This window comes from Bemisia tabaci, chromosome 3 (genome assembly GCF_918797505.1).
Source record: "Bemisia tabaci chromosome 3, PGI_BMITA_v3".
NCBI lineage: Eukaryota > Metazoa > Arthropoda > Insecta > Hemiptera > Aleyrodidae > Bemisia > Bemisia tabaci.
In genome coordinates, this window is record NC_092795.1 from 46,060,321 (window position 1) to 46,078,348 (window position 18,028).

The 18,028-nt window shown below is 40.4% G+C and overlaps 1 protein-coding gene across 1 annotated transcript in view; it reads left to right on the forward strand.

Annotated features, from left to right (window-relative positions):
• LOC109030581 (Rap GTPase activating protein radish) overlaps positions 1–18,028 on the forward strand; it is a 240,819-nt gene that overhangs the window by 132,783 nt on the left and 90,008 nt on the right.

Consider the following 18,028-nt stretch of genomic DNA (forward strand, 5'->3'; position numbering starts at 1 on the left):
CAAGGAACTACTACTTTTGGCGGACACATAGTAGCACCTATCTGCATACGGAAACCAATGGCACGAATGCTGTTTCTAAAGGCAGCCAGAAATAATAGTCTCTTATATTTCAAAATGTTGTCAATCTGTATGTATAGCCACATAGCTAAACGTTACAACATCACTATAATGTAACGAACAATCGTAAACAGCGATTCAAATAACTGTCCCAAAGACGAGTCCATAAATAAACCGTTTGGACAGACTTACGGGACTTGAACTGGAGAAAGACCGTTTTCGTAGGCTGCAGGCCGATGGGAGGGAGAGATACCATCACCCTCTCGAGAGAAATTTTTCCTATCTTCTGAAATGGGCCTGATGTGATTTTTTCCTACCTCAATATGACACATAGGATGCGAAGTTGAATGGGGTAAACTAACCGGAAAATACTCCGTGAGGAGACTCCGAAAAAGCTGAATGCGCTTATCGTGATATTTCCATTCCATTGTTTCCCCCGACGACTCACTGGACTTCTGAGCGGTAATCCAGGATTGCGTGCAAGGTCTAAGAATATATATGAAGATTGCGCGATAAAGACACAAAGATTGCGCAAATAGAAACCGTAACGTCTGCCACAGGAATGCGCGAATTTAAATGAAGTTAATTTGAGGTAGACGTTTGGCAAAGGAGGAAACAGTTGGAAAATAAACGCATTTTTATGGTAACGCTATAGTTGCACGGAAAAAAATTTAATGTTGATTTAGCATTTATACTGTTAAAAAGATGTCCGACAAGTTTCAAATGCTGATTTTACATTTTAACAAATGCAAACGTAACTACGCCCACTGGAAAACGAACATACTTAAATGTTATGTTAGCATTTTTGTGATGTAAAATCAGCATTTGAAACTTGTCGGACATCTTTTTAACAGTATAAATGCTAAATCAACATTCAATTTTTTTTTCCCGTGTGAGGTTAGTTTGTTGACAAGTCATCGATGTCTTAGAACCTTCTGATGATAATTGAAGTGAAAAGATTGAATAATGGGCGTGGGTATAAAGAAATTTCCCACCTTTTCTCGGAAATAATATTTAATCGGGAGAAACGAGGCAACGTTGGAATGCTCATACGGTGCGGCGTCGAAACCAGATACAGTCGAAACACAAAATGGGCCTGGTAAGCCCCAGTATTCAATGCCGCGATTATTTTAACGCGAGTCCGAATAATTGCGCCAAACACAATGCGGCCGGCGTTAAACGCATATTAGTGCCTGCAAGACTGGAGAGATACTTCACGCATCGCGCCAAACAGTGCGGTCGGCGTCAAGCCCATATCAGCGCCTACAAGACTGCATGAATACTTCTCGCATTGCGCCAAACGCAGTGCAGTCGCCGCGCAGCGGCCTCAGGCCCTTCGTTCACTTCTTCCGGGAGAAGAGGCACTCGTCTTCTTTGCTCTGGGTCATTCGTGCTGCGAGGGCTCTCCATCCTATGGCAGCCCTACTGAGCTCATACACGAAAAAAAAGTAGTTAGCGTTGAGAACTAATTTGGTAAGTTCTCGCCAAGTAGAATCAAAATTAGGCTTCAGAACTAATTTATTGTACTGAAGCACCAATCAATTCGCTTCATACGCTGACTTCACTTTACTAGAGCGCGAACCAGAATTGGAAAACAGCACTAGCTGTAAAATTAGCGCTGTGGTAAGACAAATTCACCTTCGGGTCAAACTAATTCGCCCTCAACGCTAACTGCCACATTGTCCGTTACATTTATTTAGTTTCAAAAAAGTGGCGTCGGTACAACAGCCTCAATCGCGTCAGCTCGTGAAAATCAATTAAAATGTGAAATTTCGGGCTCGTTTGACAATGTAAATACTCCCGGTATGATTTATAGTGTCCTCTCTTTCTTGAAAACGTTCGAAAGCAACATAAATAAACCTGTTAAGGTTAGAAATCGTCTGTTCGATTCAAAACGTAAACAAGCATGATATTCGTTGGAGTCGTCAATCTTCTGTATTAAATTGCGATTAAAGCGTTCCGCGTTCAGTTTATATTTTACGAAAACCTGTGAACTTACTGCTTACTTCTATAGTTCGTGTTCTCCCGTAATTTCAAAAGAATACCTCAAGTGTTTGGACGAGATATGTTAATTCAGTGTGAACATTCGCTACCGTTTCATGTGTGAGTGTGTGTCTCTCTAAAGGATAATTCTGTCTACTTGCACGTACCTATGGGATATTCCTTTCCTCTGTCGTTCATTTGGAACCGGTCAGTTTATTTTTACCTCTCATCTTTTAAGAAATCTTCTTTTCCTGAAAGTATTGTCCAGTTATCATTCGCTAAGCCGTTTTCTCCTCTCTCAGTTTTGAGGTTAGGTTGACCCAACCCTACCGAATGCGAATTAGAGTAGCGGAATTAGTTTCCAGCACTAATAGTGGTTAGTGTACAGAAACCAAAAATCATGTGTGTCCAAATCACACAATTTGAGTTAGTGTATAGAAACCATTTTTAGTCATCTGACGCTAACTCATTTTTTTCAGTGTAGGAATCGCATATCGATGGCCAAAGTGCACGTATATTCATTGCGGTGTTTTACAATATCCGCCCCTATCTTATATATTTGAAGAGAAACAAACAACTTTATAGTTTGAAAATACAGAATATTCTGCCAACAAAGAAAAAAATCAAGATAGTTTTCAAGAAATTACTCTGACTGATTTTCGAACGGAAAAAGAAAGTTTGGCAGGAAGTCTGCAACGTCGCAAATGGAGGTGCGTAGTCTCGCACTCTTCGATTATTAGGTTTAGACGAGTAAAGTAATGAGAACTTAAACGATGGGTTGTGTTCTCTTTGCTGTATGGCTGCTAAACGATGTTATAAAGTAAAGATGGGTAAAACTGTTCAGTTTATGTTACCTTCATAGTCTAAGAACCTCAGTGAATGAAATTGAAAATGATGCATGGCAATACATGAACCTTCTACCAGGTCAATACTTTTCATTCAAATTGAAGGTATGTGTTTTGATAAATTTCTATATCATCCATGCAACAAAGGGGGCAGTACCACAATTTTAGAGGCTAACCCCTAACACTTTTTTCCATGTTCGTTTTTTTCCGGCAATTTTATACGTAATAAACTTATTATCGTAAATATTAGGAATATGAAACGTTCGCTTACTAAGGAAAAAATGCCTCCAGTTCGGTATTATTTAAGTTATATTGCAACCCTTATTGGTTTCGCAAATCCCTATGAAAATATGAATGTTATAAAAATGTTTACATTCTTTGCATACATTACATACGTTACATTACATTCCTTCGGAAGCTTCGTTCATTCCCCTTGACCCATATCCTCAAATTTACTTTTAGAGAGAGAAAAAATCCAAAGAATGATCTAGAGAAGCAACTGTAAGACTCTTAGAGAGGAATAAAAATAGTGTGCTGACAATCAAGAGGACTCGCAAACTTTGATTTGACATAACTACCGTCAGACCTCGATTATGGAAAAATAAGTGGACCTAAAGGAACAGAACAAGAGGCTCTTGATTTAAGAGGCCACGCGAGGTTGCCAATTCAACCTTTCTTTGATTTGTGGCAAAGATGTTTCACGTAGTCTCTGGCTGGTGTATCTCGGATCGTGTATCAACTGTAAGTTTTGAAACGAAGTAATAATATTAAATCTGCAGGGTTGAAACATGTTGAAGGTGATACTGCAGGAATAGTATGAGTATGTCGTTTCAGGTGTTTCAAAATATAAACCAAGTTGTCCCATTTTATTTCTTAAAAATATCATCTATCATAAATTTGCACGACGCGGAATTTGTGTGCACATAAATGAACACATGAAATGTAGTCGGTTTGAGATTTCAGTTTAGTTGATCAAGATTTATTCGGAGTGTGTGATTCTCGAGGGCTATTTCGAAACATCTTACGTGCTAAATAACTTTTACTCTAGCCAGCGATTTGAGCACTAGATATTTTATCACTATATCTGCAATCCTTGCATTTTCTACATTATAATCTTAGCCAACAGAAGCAACGTGATGGAGGGTGCATAATACCGCCTGAGTGCAACTATTGCAACTCTGAAGATGTCTATGTTGCATGCGCAAAAAATGAAGGCGCTCAGAGTGACATTCATGTCACCGTGCTCTTCTGCAGGAATGTTGCAACGCCGATAACTTTTGAAATTGTTGTGTGGGTGCTTCCGTCTCTCTCGCTCTCTCTTTTCAAAATGATTATTTCAATGAGGAATCATAATTTAAAATAAGTGTAATTACGGTTTAGTTAGTTCAACATTTTGCGACATTGGAATGAAAGTAGGTATTTAAACAAAGGTATAAAGTTATTTGTGAAGAGAGAAATAATTGAGGGGTAAATCGACCGAAGCAAAGAGCAAGGCCTTTTTGTTCCTCTCTGTCGTCAAAAGTTTTGCTCTTGCGAAAGTAAATAAAATAATCGCGAGGGCTCTTGAGACGAGAGACCCGGATTGTGGCCACATCGCTTTTAATAAAACGACGAGCGAATCCACGGAAAATACTGCAATTGAACAAATAGCTCGTTTTCATTTGACAACGCTCTGAAAGTATTCACAGTTGACTGAGGTTGCATTTATTAAACACTTTAAGAATTTGATAAACACGTCAATGGTCGTTTCAAAACGTATCGCGTGGACCAGTTAGATTAAAAAGCAATTTCAGCTTAGAAAAGGAGATGAATGGACCACTAGACAAGGTACGAATTTAAGCGATCCGATACATGTTTCTTAACCAGAATTTCACGTAGAACACAATTCACACAACGAAAATTACTGAAACCAACTCCTAACGAAGATATTAATGTTTTTATTTCACATTGGTTACGAGGAATTTGAACTGCCCGCTCACAAGAAACTCAAAACTCTACGTGAGTCAAATCGCGCACTTAACGGTTTCAGCAAGCTTCTCAATCGAGCAATGTTCATTTCCCACCGTGTGTTGTTTCAAACTATTAGCAATTTGCTATAGCTGAGCCAAAGCGTCAAGATTGAGGTTGACAGATTTTTATATTGCAGAGACTGTCATGATAACACACAAATTATGTGGTAAACTTGTACATATTTTCCCTCCAATTTTTCGTATAATTTTGCTCACAATTCCTCCGAAAAGTCCTGAAAATTTCAAGGGAAAATATGTATGACTTTCCTAAAAAATTAACAATTTGTCGAGGTAGAACTGGCATCTCTCGAATGTTCATACGCCGTTCTTCCTTAGCACGGCAGTGTTGCTCCCTCATAATGTCCATAGGGAAGTGTTGAATCCCCGAAAGTAAAAGCTTCCACCTGTTGCCAAAAAGTCAGTCGAGAGTCTCTGGTCTCTGGAAGAAAGAATTGGGTATCGTCATCCGACTGATTCCTCTTAACATCCTCCACAAAACAAAAAAAAAAAAAAAAAAAAAAAAAAAACAAGGGAAAAACAAAGCAAAAACAGAGTTATGGTGTTTTTACGTCGTACGGCCGACAATTCAATTCCAGTGGAGATGGCAACTCGAGGAAGTTAAAAGATGAAAGGAGCCGTAGACAAAAGGGAAACGTCGCATCGAGGAACCGAGGGGGGGGGGGGGGGGGCTGGAAGTGACTGGAGGATTGACGCGCCGAACACGGGGCTGCGAAAAAAAAAAGGAAACAATTCTATTTGCACACTCTACCTACATCTCGGGCGGTGTTTCGATTAAATTAACTCGGGCTCCGCTCCGACAGGGCGCGGAGGAGTCGAGCGACGATGAAAAGGGAACGCCGACGCCGGACGCCGGGCGCCGCGACGCTGCGCTGGGCGCTGTTAACGCGCCCCGCGATTCAGCGAAGGAATCGTTGAATGAAGTCTAGCTGCGCAGTAGGCGCCGGCCGCGTCGGCAGCACCACCGCCGCGCAGTGGATGTCGAATTTCCGCCACGGAGCTGTGCAGTGTGCACGGCCAACACTGAAAAAAAAATTCTCGGCGTTCGTACCAAGGTCCGTTGGTACCTTTACCATCTCACTTTTTTTACCAATTATTGGTAATTTTACCAAGACAGACTGGTGAGCTTACCTAAAAACCGGTATTTTTACTGTTTTTTCCAGGAAAGAATACCACTTTTATTGTTAATCAATTCCCGGTAACTTTGCCATTTTGTCTCGGTAATTCTACCACGGTCGATAAAAAATATTGGCGTTTTTACCAAGGTCTAGTAAAATTACCGAGAAAGTTCAATAATTTTACCGAGAATTCTCGGTAAAATTATCAATTCCATAAATGGTAATTTTACCGAGAAAAAACTGGGTTCAAATAGAACCCTGCACTCTTGGTAATTTTATCCTTTTCTTAGTAAATACACCGAGATTTTTTTTTTTTCAGTGCATTTGGATTACATTTTGTAATAAGAAATCATTATCTCTGGCCCTACCATATAAGCACCTTTCTGCACATAGGGAAACCAATGGCATACATGCTGTTTCTAAAATAAGCCAGGGTGGTTCCGTCATTCTGCCGTGCAACGCAAAAACGCCGTAAACGCCATTTTACATGTTTTTGAAGCAGTGAATCGTAGCAGAAAACTTGTGTACCTTGGGACATTGTTTTTTTCAGTATTCTTTCGCAAATACAATCAAGAACTTAACCTGAAAATTTGAGGCTCATGGGTAAAAACAGTTTTTATTTCATGAAATGTTAAGTTCCTAAAAACGAGGGAAAATCTTGATGGATCTACGGCGTTCTTACTTAGCACGGCAGTATTGCAAAATGCGGCCCATGTTTTCGGGGAACATCTTCACCCTGAAATAAACGCGAAAGCTGAAGTCGGAGTCGCACAAGTGAAATGAAGTATAGAAAAGATCTTGAAAGCGCTACCTATAAATAAAAATATCGAATGCTAAAGTGCGAAGCCACCTATCTCCATTTGCGACGGCTTGCAGACCTCCTATCACATTTCATGTTTTCTATGAAAAGCCGTCTAAAGAAATGGCTTTAAAAATTCATTGCTTTTTCCTCTCTGTTGGCTAAATATATTATGTGAAAATTTTAAGGTGTAATTTTCACATAACTTTCTTCGAAACTATGGAGAAGGATCGGAAATTCGGAACACCTGCGATGGAAAAACGTGGTTTCGCATTTTGTCCATCGATAAGCTGTTGCCAGAGATGCTGATTTTTAATATATCCTCGGAAAACTAATGCATTTAGGAAACTTGGAAGTTTAACACGAGAGTTACAAAGAGCTAAGGAACGGATCATGAGGAATACATTTTGGTCGAAAGCATTTCACAAAATCATTAAATTCACTCAAAGCAATGGGATTCCGTTTTATGTATATTTGTATTTAATTACCCTTTATGAGCACCATAGTACTTTCAATAATCACCACCAAAAGGCTCCTATGAATTAATCAAGAACGCATTGAACCTCTATTTAATAACATTCAGGTATTTTTTGAGGGAGGCTTTACTATTGAAAAAATGATACAAATGAAACAGTATCTATATATATATTTTTAAGACAAATATGAGACTGGATCAAATAAAAACCATGCGAATAAATTGTCCAATCATCGCCAATTACCTGATCTTATACGCAGCCTTGATATCAATTTCCTACCCCTAGTGCGGAGCACGAAGTGACCAGCGCAAAGCTACCCTCGTGACAGTCATTCGGAAAAAGCCGGAAACGTCCCCATGTTTGCACCAACCCCATACACAAACGGCATCTCCCATAATCCCCCACTCACAACCTCAAAAATAATAAGAGAACGCCCTGCGATACGTTCAAGGAACTCCGTTCGAACGAGACAGCACGACAGGGCGCTTTCCCGGGCGGGAACCTAACCTCAATCCGGGGTATTTTCGCGCGGGAAAACGGGGCGGTTGGCGGCCGTGCACAGAGGGGTGGGGCGTCGCAAACAGCTGTTGCTCAACTCGGCGAGTAAACAGACAGCCAGTCGCTGGGAACTTTCGTTGCGGGCCAATTCGAATCCGCCTCCCAAATCCTCCACTCCACGACCCGACAATTAAACGCACTCCAACCCCACCGGTGTTTTGACCCCCGTCATCCCCGCGTTTTAATTCCTCTCCCCGAAATGCGCTGCGGTTTCCCTCGGGAATGGTGACGTTATGGTGATCCGGGATCCCGCGGGCTCAAGTGCGTGCATGATGTCTGTCGCTGAGGCTGTGCCCTCAAGGTGTGTGCTAATTTCTCTCTGGATGTTCGGTGTTATTGCCTCGTCGATTGTTTGAGTGTTTGCATGTTGGCTCCTTGCAGCCCCCGAGGAGGAGTCCGATTGTACCTCCGGTTTTTGCACCGCGGTAAATTCGCTCATCGCCTTTGCCACGTGTTGCATATTTAAGACCGTGAGACACTGCCGTGCTTGGGAAAAATGCCGTATGTACATTTGAATCTTGCCACATTTCAGCGAAAAATATGAATTTTTGAGGAAAGATATGAGTAATTTTCTTGAAGCTTTCAGATATTTTGCAGTCAAATTCATATGAAATTCTGTAAAAAATTGGAAATTTAACAATGGAACTTTCTTCTAAACTAGAAACGGAACAAAGCCAAATCAGCTATTGAAATTTCAGATCGGGCAATTTAATATTTGGTACATGAATAAACAGTTGTACGGTCTTAGTGTCATGAATGTCTGTGAATTTTTCCATAAGAACAAAGATGAATTCCATTTGAAATTTTCACAGGTTCCAGCGATAAAATTGAATTTTGAGGAAAGATATGAGCAATTTCCTTGAAACTTTTAGACAGTTTACATCAAATTGCGTATGAAATTCTGTAAAAATCGGGAGGAAAATGTTCCCAGGTTTCCCGGAAAATTTGTGTTTTATTGAAGGAAAAATGGCAACGTCCAGAGGCTCATATGGCGTTCCTCCTTAGCACGGCAGAGGAGGGGTGGCATTTTATTTGCATCTCATCATCTTGATTCCGTCTCTGATAGGATAAATAATTAAATTTTTTCCGCGGAAAAACTATTGTGTACCTATCAGCAAATTCCGATAATGGTAAAAGAACGCCTGGATTAAAATTGACGATGTAACGTCTTCGATTGTAAATTTTGAGTTCAAATGGTTGCAAATTCCCTCAATTGAAGTATCCAATAACCGGTAATTTTTTAACGAAAATTTTGCTACTTCCTTCATTACGATGCATGTTATCGTGCATTTGTTGTTTACTTCTTGAATACCGAAAAATGTTTATTGCTCCTACTTACTTGCTGATGGCCAACCCTTAACTTTGGTCCTAAGTTTAGAGGAACACCGCTCCGAAGATGAGAGCGCAGACTTTCGAAACAACCGTCAGCTGGTAAATAGTAACAAATGGACATTTTTTGGTAATCAGGAGGTAAAAAACGAATCAATGTGTACCATTAATACCATTCTTCGCGCGGTAGCTAGATCAGTTAACTTGAGCGCACGCATAAACCTCTTGGAAAAATGTTACCCAAAACACAGGATTGTAACAAGAATTTCTCAATTTCCGGTAGCTGGTTGCATCTGCATGTATATAAATATTCAGCAGAGATTTCAATACTTTAAATACTTATATTAATTCATAAATTGTAAAAATGAACAGTTTAAAGCTCCTGGTCATGATTGGATTTGGTAGTTCCCCTTCAATACCGGCAATTAGGCAACCCCATCTCCAAGGAGTTAAAATAGTCGCGTGCGCAGAGATCTACCTGCAGAGACAGTGAGCCAAATTAGTCAGTCTAAAACAAGTTTGTATCTCCGTGAGATTCAGGAAGCTCAATTTTCAATAAACTATATACACCTATCAGAGAGAACATGACTGAGGCCCGGGCTTTGATGCAGTACTAAATTTTTGGACCAGCTTCATGGATTTAATTAAAGTATTTTGTAACGCAGAAAGCCTTAGTCGATAAATGAAAGGATACTTATCTTCTTTCCACATGCAACGCCACGCTTAAAGAAAGATTATTATTCATACCATTCCCCTTTGTAAAATATTAACCTCTGTGAAAGCCCGTTTCGAACACACCCTCCGTAAATGCGATATCATTACATTGCAGTGCCCCGTTTTAATCTAACAGGTGGTTAATTCAGAACCGTAGATAGTAACTCCAATAACGAACTTTCGCTGATATATATTTTGGTGTATAGACGTACATGAGGCTTTTGATATTGAATTTTGGCCAGCTGAAATTTTGAGGAAAACGATGAAATTGTTCATGGATTCGATTGTATGTACCGTTCAGCTCGTTACTTCGATTTGAATTCGTGTAAACATTTTCGGCCTTATTAAATAGGAGTTTGATTAAAACGTTATTTATTATCGCAAGTGAAGCTCAACATCCATTGACAATTTTCCTTTCAAAGGGGGTTATTCAAAATCGGCGATTTTACCCCCCTCGGTGAACTTTTTTGGCGGAATGTTAAGTAACGGATTCAGCGTCAAAAATCACACAGGAGACGTACCTTTTAATGCTACCCGGTATTTTAAAAGGGCAAAATTCCTAGCTGCCTGGACTCAACAAGCGTCGTAGCCCCAAAATAGCCGCTACGAAAATGACCATATCTCACGAAGTAAAAAATTTAATGCGAGGTATATTATATCGATGGATGCGGAATCCAACGGACTATTAATTAAACAACCTTTTATTCAAATCAAAATAAAGCCCTTCAGAGATATTTGCGAATTTGTAAAAATGACGAATTCAAAAATATAAAATTGGCAACAATGCATGTTGAAATTGATAAGACATTGTAAACGTGAACATATCTTTAAAATGAAATTTTTGAAAAAAAAATCCATTCAAACTACGACTTCACAGCTAAATTTCAATGACATCCACGGTAATGTCACGTTTTCAACTTGGCAACGCTGTAGCTTGCGGGAAAATTATTTTTGAACTCGCCATTGCTGAAAGAAGGCGTGTCTCGTGATAGGGAACAGCATATCCAACTCCGGGGAAAATCCCCTAAAATTATGGTACCACCTCAATTTGCCGCATGATATGGACATTCATCCAATTAATCGTAGTGGTGCCGCAACTCAAGTTGGGGTAGCACCGCAACATTTGGGTTAGTAACCTAATTTATTGGGGCACTCCCACAATTAAATGATGTACTACCACAATTAATTGGAAGTGTCCATATCATCCAACAACCCCTCCCTCTTTTTTTACCGTGTGCACCGCAGATTTGTGTTTCCGAGAATTCGAAATCCAAAATTTATTTATGCCATAGAGGGTTGCAAGGAAGGCTACGTTCAAATGGCGTTCCTTTTAGCAAGGTGGAACACTGGTAAAGTCAGAAAAAAAAACGCAGCGTCGTCAGAATTATAAATTCACGAGTCTCTTAAGTCACCTCCAGAGAAAAGACAGGTGAATGTGGGAGGTCTGACCGTTTGAATCTCAGCTAAGAGTCTTTCGGACGACCTTTTCGGCCCGCGCTCGTGAAGCAGTGACGATTTCCTCTGATGACGCCAACCCCGAAGAGACACGTACCCACCTGGCGCCTGAAATGTTGGTTTAGACGTCAACCTCTAAGACATTTACCCGCGGGTGTATAAAATAAACTTTGCCTCGCCTCGGAATATGCCTGCATCCGCCTTCGACCTTTCGGTTGAATTTTCGACGCGTCTACTTTTTTACGTTCGAGAATTTCTTATCACTCTCATGATGGATTTGAGGCTGTACCGAAAATTTTTGCTTCTCACTATGCAAAACAAATCGACCGTAAGAGCCGCATTTCTAGTTCTGGTTTCGTAAAACCGTACTTTGCGGTTTGCGTAGTTGTACCTCGATTTATGCAGCCGACTTTTAAAATCAAGCCGACTTAAATAATTTAGTGGTTTTAACCAAACTGTTGAAGGAAGTTGGTTGTGTGAACCAAGGATGTTTTCGTTTGTTCTATTTTCTTTCAATGTAAAAAAAAAAAAAAAAAAAAAAAAAAAAAAAAAAAAAAAAAAAAATCATCCGAGTTTCTGAATCGTTACAAAGACGATACACATTTTCCCTTAAACTGTGGGAAAAACTTGAGCAGAAAGTCAAGAATGATGACACGCAGTCCTACAGCACTTCTAGTCTTGTGAACACTAATATACGTCTCACGCCAACTGACCGACTGCACTGCGTTTGACGCAATGCGAGAAGTATTCATGCAGTCTTGTAGGCGCTAATATGGGCGCCGCACGACCGCACTGTTTGGCGCAATGCGTGAAGTATTCCTGCAGTCTTGCAGGCACTAATATACGTTTAACGCCGGCCGCACTGTGTTTGGCGCGATTATTCGAACTCGCGTTCGAATAATCGCGGCATTAAGTAATAGAGCTTAAAACACCCATGATGTGTTTCGACGCCGTATGAGCATTCCAACGTTGCTTCGTTCCTCCCGATCAAATATTTTTTCCAATAATGGTCCTAACCGTTATTCAATCTTTACACTCCAATTATCATCAGATGGTAAGACATCGATGATTTGCCAACAGACTATCCTAAACTAGCGTCAACATGAAAATGCATTTATTTTCCAACTGTTTCCTGTTTTGCCAAACCGCTACCTCAAATTAACTTCATTTTAAAATCGCGCATTCATGTAGCAGATGTTGAGGTACCTTAGCAATCCTTGTGTCTTTTTCTCGCAATACTCATAATTTATCTTCGACCTTTCGCGCAATCCTGGATTATCGGAGCCGCGGTGGTCCTTTGTAGTGCCAGCGTGCTGATTATCGAAATGGATCGACAAAGCGATAGACAAAGAAGGCATTGGGATTATGGAGAGATCCTATTAGTTGAAATGGGAAGTTCATATAAACAGAGGGAGAAAATGATGGACTAACTGAAGGGTCCCTCAGGGGTTGCCGTTAGTTAGTCAATTACCTACCTCTTTCGTCCATGTTGCAACCACCCGCTTCCACCAATAGGATCCCTCCATATCCCTTTCGTCTTCTTTGTCTGTAGCTTTGTCTATCAATTGCACGTATTTATGGCAAACGGAACTATAGGCATTAAGACATGAGCCCTCGGACCCATCAGAATATATGCATAACAGGGCTCACGTCATAATGCACATTGTTCCGTTTGGCAGAAATAAGTCCAATTTCAAAAATCAGCCCGCAGGGAATTGCATTTCCTGAGAAACATGTATAATACGTTACAGCCCAGTGCTCACCACCATCTTTTCTCCCTGTTGCCCCCCCCCCCCCCCAAGAAAAATCATGTAACCTCAAGAAAGCCTCAAAGTAGGAGCTAGTGCGGGCGGGCAGTATCTGCCTTTGAAGTACGAGTATTTCGCCCTTTTTTATTGCGGCATTATTATGGACTCTGCCCGACAAAATTAGGTCAACGCTTCTTTGCTCATATTCGGTGGATGTTGGTGCCGCTTTAATAATTTGAGTGGACCCGTGAACGAAGTACAATTTTTCCCTTCTCTCCGCATGCATGCCAGGTTTAGTTTCCACACGGCCCACCGTAGCACAATAACAGTATGCGTGCCAGCTGAAACGCCTCGCCTGTACTTCTCCTTTGTTCTCTTTCAAACTGCCCCTGAAAACAAAAGAGAAATCCAACTCAACGAACCATAATACAAACTGCATAGTTCAATCTAATTTTGAAAAGCCCTTCAACACATTATTGATAAAGCGAAACTATTACGACGGTCATTTTTAGTGGGAAAACCGCAAAGTATTACAAGTACAGCAAGTGCGCCTCCATTTAGACCGTTTCAACGCTGTTTCAGAGGCTAGTTCAAAGTGTTCGTGTGGTAGGGCTCAAAACTTTCGGATTAAAATGCAACTTTACATTTTTCATCAATACATGGAATAAACCGCTCGGAATTTATTTTTTGAGATATTAGAAAGCGTTCGCTGTTGAAAACTAAAACACTAAACTTCAATTTAGCGACAAACAGCTTTTTCAAGAAAGCACGCGGAAGTAGTTACGTCATTTTACACAGTGGCGTGGCGTGCTTTGCGATATATCGATTGTTACACCATTTAAACCTATGGAAAAGGATCGATAAACAGGGTGTTCGCAGCGAACACCTTAATAATCGATTCTTTACCATAGATCTAAATGGCAGAACAATCGATACATCGCAATTCACGCCACGCCACTGATTTTACAACAAAAATTACTGTAGACGATCTCAGCAACACCTGATGACCAGTGGCGGGGCGTGCTTTGCGATATATCGATTGTTATGCCATTTAAACCCATGGAAAAGGATCGATAGACAGGGTGTTCGCAGCAAACTCCTTAATAATCGATTCTTTACCATAGGTTTAAATGGAGAAAAATCGATGATCGATCATTCACGCTTCGCCTCTGCTAATGACACTCACTAGGTTTTTCATTTCCACTCTTCATTTGGATCTTGTTTAACAAATGAAGAAAGCAAAATCAATCAATAGGAAAACTCAGTCATTTGTTGATTTGAAATGGGTATTGTGATCATCTTTAATTAATTTAAAGTTTTAAAAAATAATTACTTCAATATGAAATTTTTAATTTACATTTGGGATGATTTGGGACCGACGTTTATATTTCTCAGAAAGGAGCATGATTGTCAGTTGATAGGAACTACACGAAAATTGTTATGATCGCGAGGTAAGAGTGAAGCAATGTATTTATCAAAACATAATTGTACGACAGTTCGTGTTCCCCTGTTGGGTATTTAGCCTAACTGGGTATCTGAAGGCGCATTTTCCCGATCGGAACAGCACGTTTCCACTTATTGTTAGTTGAGAACGAAGTTTACTAAAGGGCTCCAGGTATAGATTTGGTCCCGTTCGTGCACAGATAAAAATATTTGTGTTATTCTTGTATAGTAAAGGAAGTGTAAATTTTGGCGAGGCGAGTTCTTTCACTCACGTTGCTCCTTTTCCTCGCGGAACCTAAAAACGCGCCTACTTGGAAAACAAATGAGCGTTTCTCCAATACGAACATATCAGAGCTTTAGCGCTTGCTTATAATAGATTTAAACAGAGGAAAACCATGATACAAACTTGCAAAAATTGCAATACCTCGGATCACCCTGTCTAGTGCTATGGTTACACGCTCTTTCCATCAATTTTCGATCAAATGGTGACTGGTGCGCAACATCTACCATCAAATTTCTGCGGCCCACAAACATGTGATGGTAGATAATGGAGCTGTGGGGCTCATCCTTCATCTGATTTCCACACAACCAGGCCATGAGGGCCTGGATACACGCTCAAATTTCCGTCAATTTCCGATGAAAATGATGACAGAAATGGCGGTCGAGAGTTATTCAAATTTTTATCTCAAATTAATTATAACAGCGTGTTGATTGAAATATGTATGAAATAAGCACGGTTGTGTGAGAATCAGATGACGGATGAGACCCCACATTTCCATCATCTACCATCAAATTTTTGCAGGCCGCAAATAATTGATGGTAGATGGTGCGCACCAGTCACCATTTGAGCGGAAATCGATGGAAATTTGAGCGTGCATCCAGGCCTTATCCCGAAAACCTTTTATGGGCTTTTGCAGCATGATTGTATACTCAGAACGCTGTGCTCGGCGTACAAGTTGTTCGATGTGAGCTCAGATTCTGGGAAAAACGAGGCTTTTCGCATCCGTTGAACCCGGTTCGAAAACCGCAAAGATGCGCCTTGCCGCCGATCGGCCGCCGTATTCACACGGATGCTCGAGCACGATTTCAGGGCGGCGCAGGGATTCAGGGACTTGTCGCCTGAAGGGGGAGGGGGGCGGGGGGCGGCTCGTTTAGGTTTTGATTTATCGTCGCCGCGCTCTTGGCGAGACGATGCCGCCTCCACCCCCCGCAGCCGATTTTTCACCCGGAGCCGAGTTTTATTTTCCAGGGCTCCCGATCTGAAATATAGGTTTTGTCGGTGGAATTTCACGTGAGATTTGGATTTCCATTCAGCTTTCACATGGAGCATTCGTGAAATTGCACGGGAAAAAGAGATATTGCTGATATAACGATTTCGTAGTTAAGAAAAGTGTCCGACATGTTTCGTTGTGCATTTTACAATAAAAAATGCCAATTTAACCACTCCCGTAACAAATTAGGCTTCAGAATCTAAAATTTAAAACAGGCCGTCAGGCTGTATTCTGTCAAATGCACTTCCAACTCGTATATACACCAATAATAATCTACTCATATATATTTCTGAAACTCTCCACCTCTCTTAATTTAAAAATCTAAATTTTCGTATATACTCCCATTTTCAAAATTCTCTGTAAAGACGTTAATAGCCTCTGACGCTGAATGTCTTAAAATATACTAACTAACTAACTAACTAAAAAAAACCACCCCCGTGGTTAAATTGGATTTCCAATATTGTAAAATGTACATTTAAAATGTGTCGGACATATTTTTCAACAATTGAATTGCTAAATCAGCAATCTAGTTTTTCCGTTTGCAGTTTAAATTTCGGTGTACATTTTGGTGGCAAGTGTGTACAAAGTAATCGAGGACGTATACATGTCAAAGAGTGGGCCTCTAGACAAGTTTTAAAAAACTTTCAAGTCCAAATGCCAATACAAAGATACACCGGACCGTGGAGTGTGATTCGTTAAACATGGGCCTGTTTTAAACTTCAGCTAGAGCAACAAGAAGGTTGTTTCCTATAGAATCACGATCAGCACATCAGGGAATTTTACAATACACTCCTAACTTCTTAACCTGCACTTGAAGTATGAATTTTTGTAAGCTTCCTGCCTCAAAAACGATACGACGCACCGTGGATTGAGTCAATGAGAGAATCGGACATGAAATGTTTGACTAAAACAGCAAATTTTAATGTTTATTTCACCACATTTTAAGTTTCAAGGGATGGTTTAGAGAGAATATTTTACAAGAAAACCAATGAAACCACTTTGAGAACCTCAAAGTTTTGTACAAACAGAGTTATAAGCGTTTAAAGTTTCCAAATTTTGTCCGACCTCTCCTATTGACTCGACCCATTGTGCGACGGCGCGGCGACAGGTGAACATTTCGTAAGAGGAATCGTTCCATCCAACCCTTGCGCACTAGGATGCTACGCAATATTCAACATGGCCGACTCCAACTCACCAACACAAACGTGAGGAGACGATATTTTATTTATCGGCGTGTTTATATTTACATTTCCTGTGCGTTGATAACGGCCACGGTGCAGAAGGTGCCTCCTCACGATTTGCGCGCGGAAGCGTCAGGCATGGTGAAAGTTGTACAGCATCCTAGTGCGCAAGGTGCAAGGGTTGGATGGAGCAACTGCTCTTACGAAATGTTAACTTGTGCCTTAGTATCGTTTCTGAAGGGGGAAGTTTAAACAAGCACACAGTTCCTACGCATAATTGTGAGGTTAGGAGTGTGTTTAAGGCTTTTCTGATGCACTCATGGTGATTTTTTAGCCATTTAATGTAAGAAACAACTCGTATTTTTGCTTTAGCTGAAGTTTGCAGCAGGCCAATTGCTTCATTTGTGATCAAAAAATTAGAAATCAGTGTAGAAACATCTCTTTTTCCTATATCTAACATGTTTTTTTTTTTTCTTAAACAAAATATAGGTATACCCTTTAAGTAATTTTTGACAAAAACGGAGGGTTGCATTGCAGAACCAGAGGGAGAGAAGATTTTAAGAGAACACATGCCCTGTTATAAATATGTCGTGGATGAATAATGCTCATCAGTTTATTATCATTGGCATTGTCATGTTTGTAATCAATGCGATGTAACAGAGAATCCCTTGTAACATCATAACTAATTGCACCGTCAAAAAAAGTACGTTGTGTAACTGAAGATTTGGCAACAAGTATCGAACCGATTAATCAATTTTGCCTCAAGTGATGGAGACATTAAACATTGGAATAAGTGATGGAGATCGGGAATCAAAACCCATTTAGGGAGCGTGCAAATTACTGTTTTACACACTGTTTCAGAAAGCGAAACATTACATTGATAAATCAAAGGCGAATCAATTACGGGACCCTACTTTCAAATTATCAGAACGGAAAGGAAGAAAGAAACTCGTAGCATTGAACTTTTCATGAACCCATACACCCCTCTTGTTCGGCAACGTTAAGTGCGGAGTTCGACGCGCGC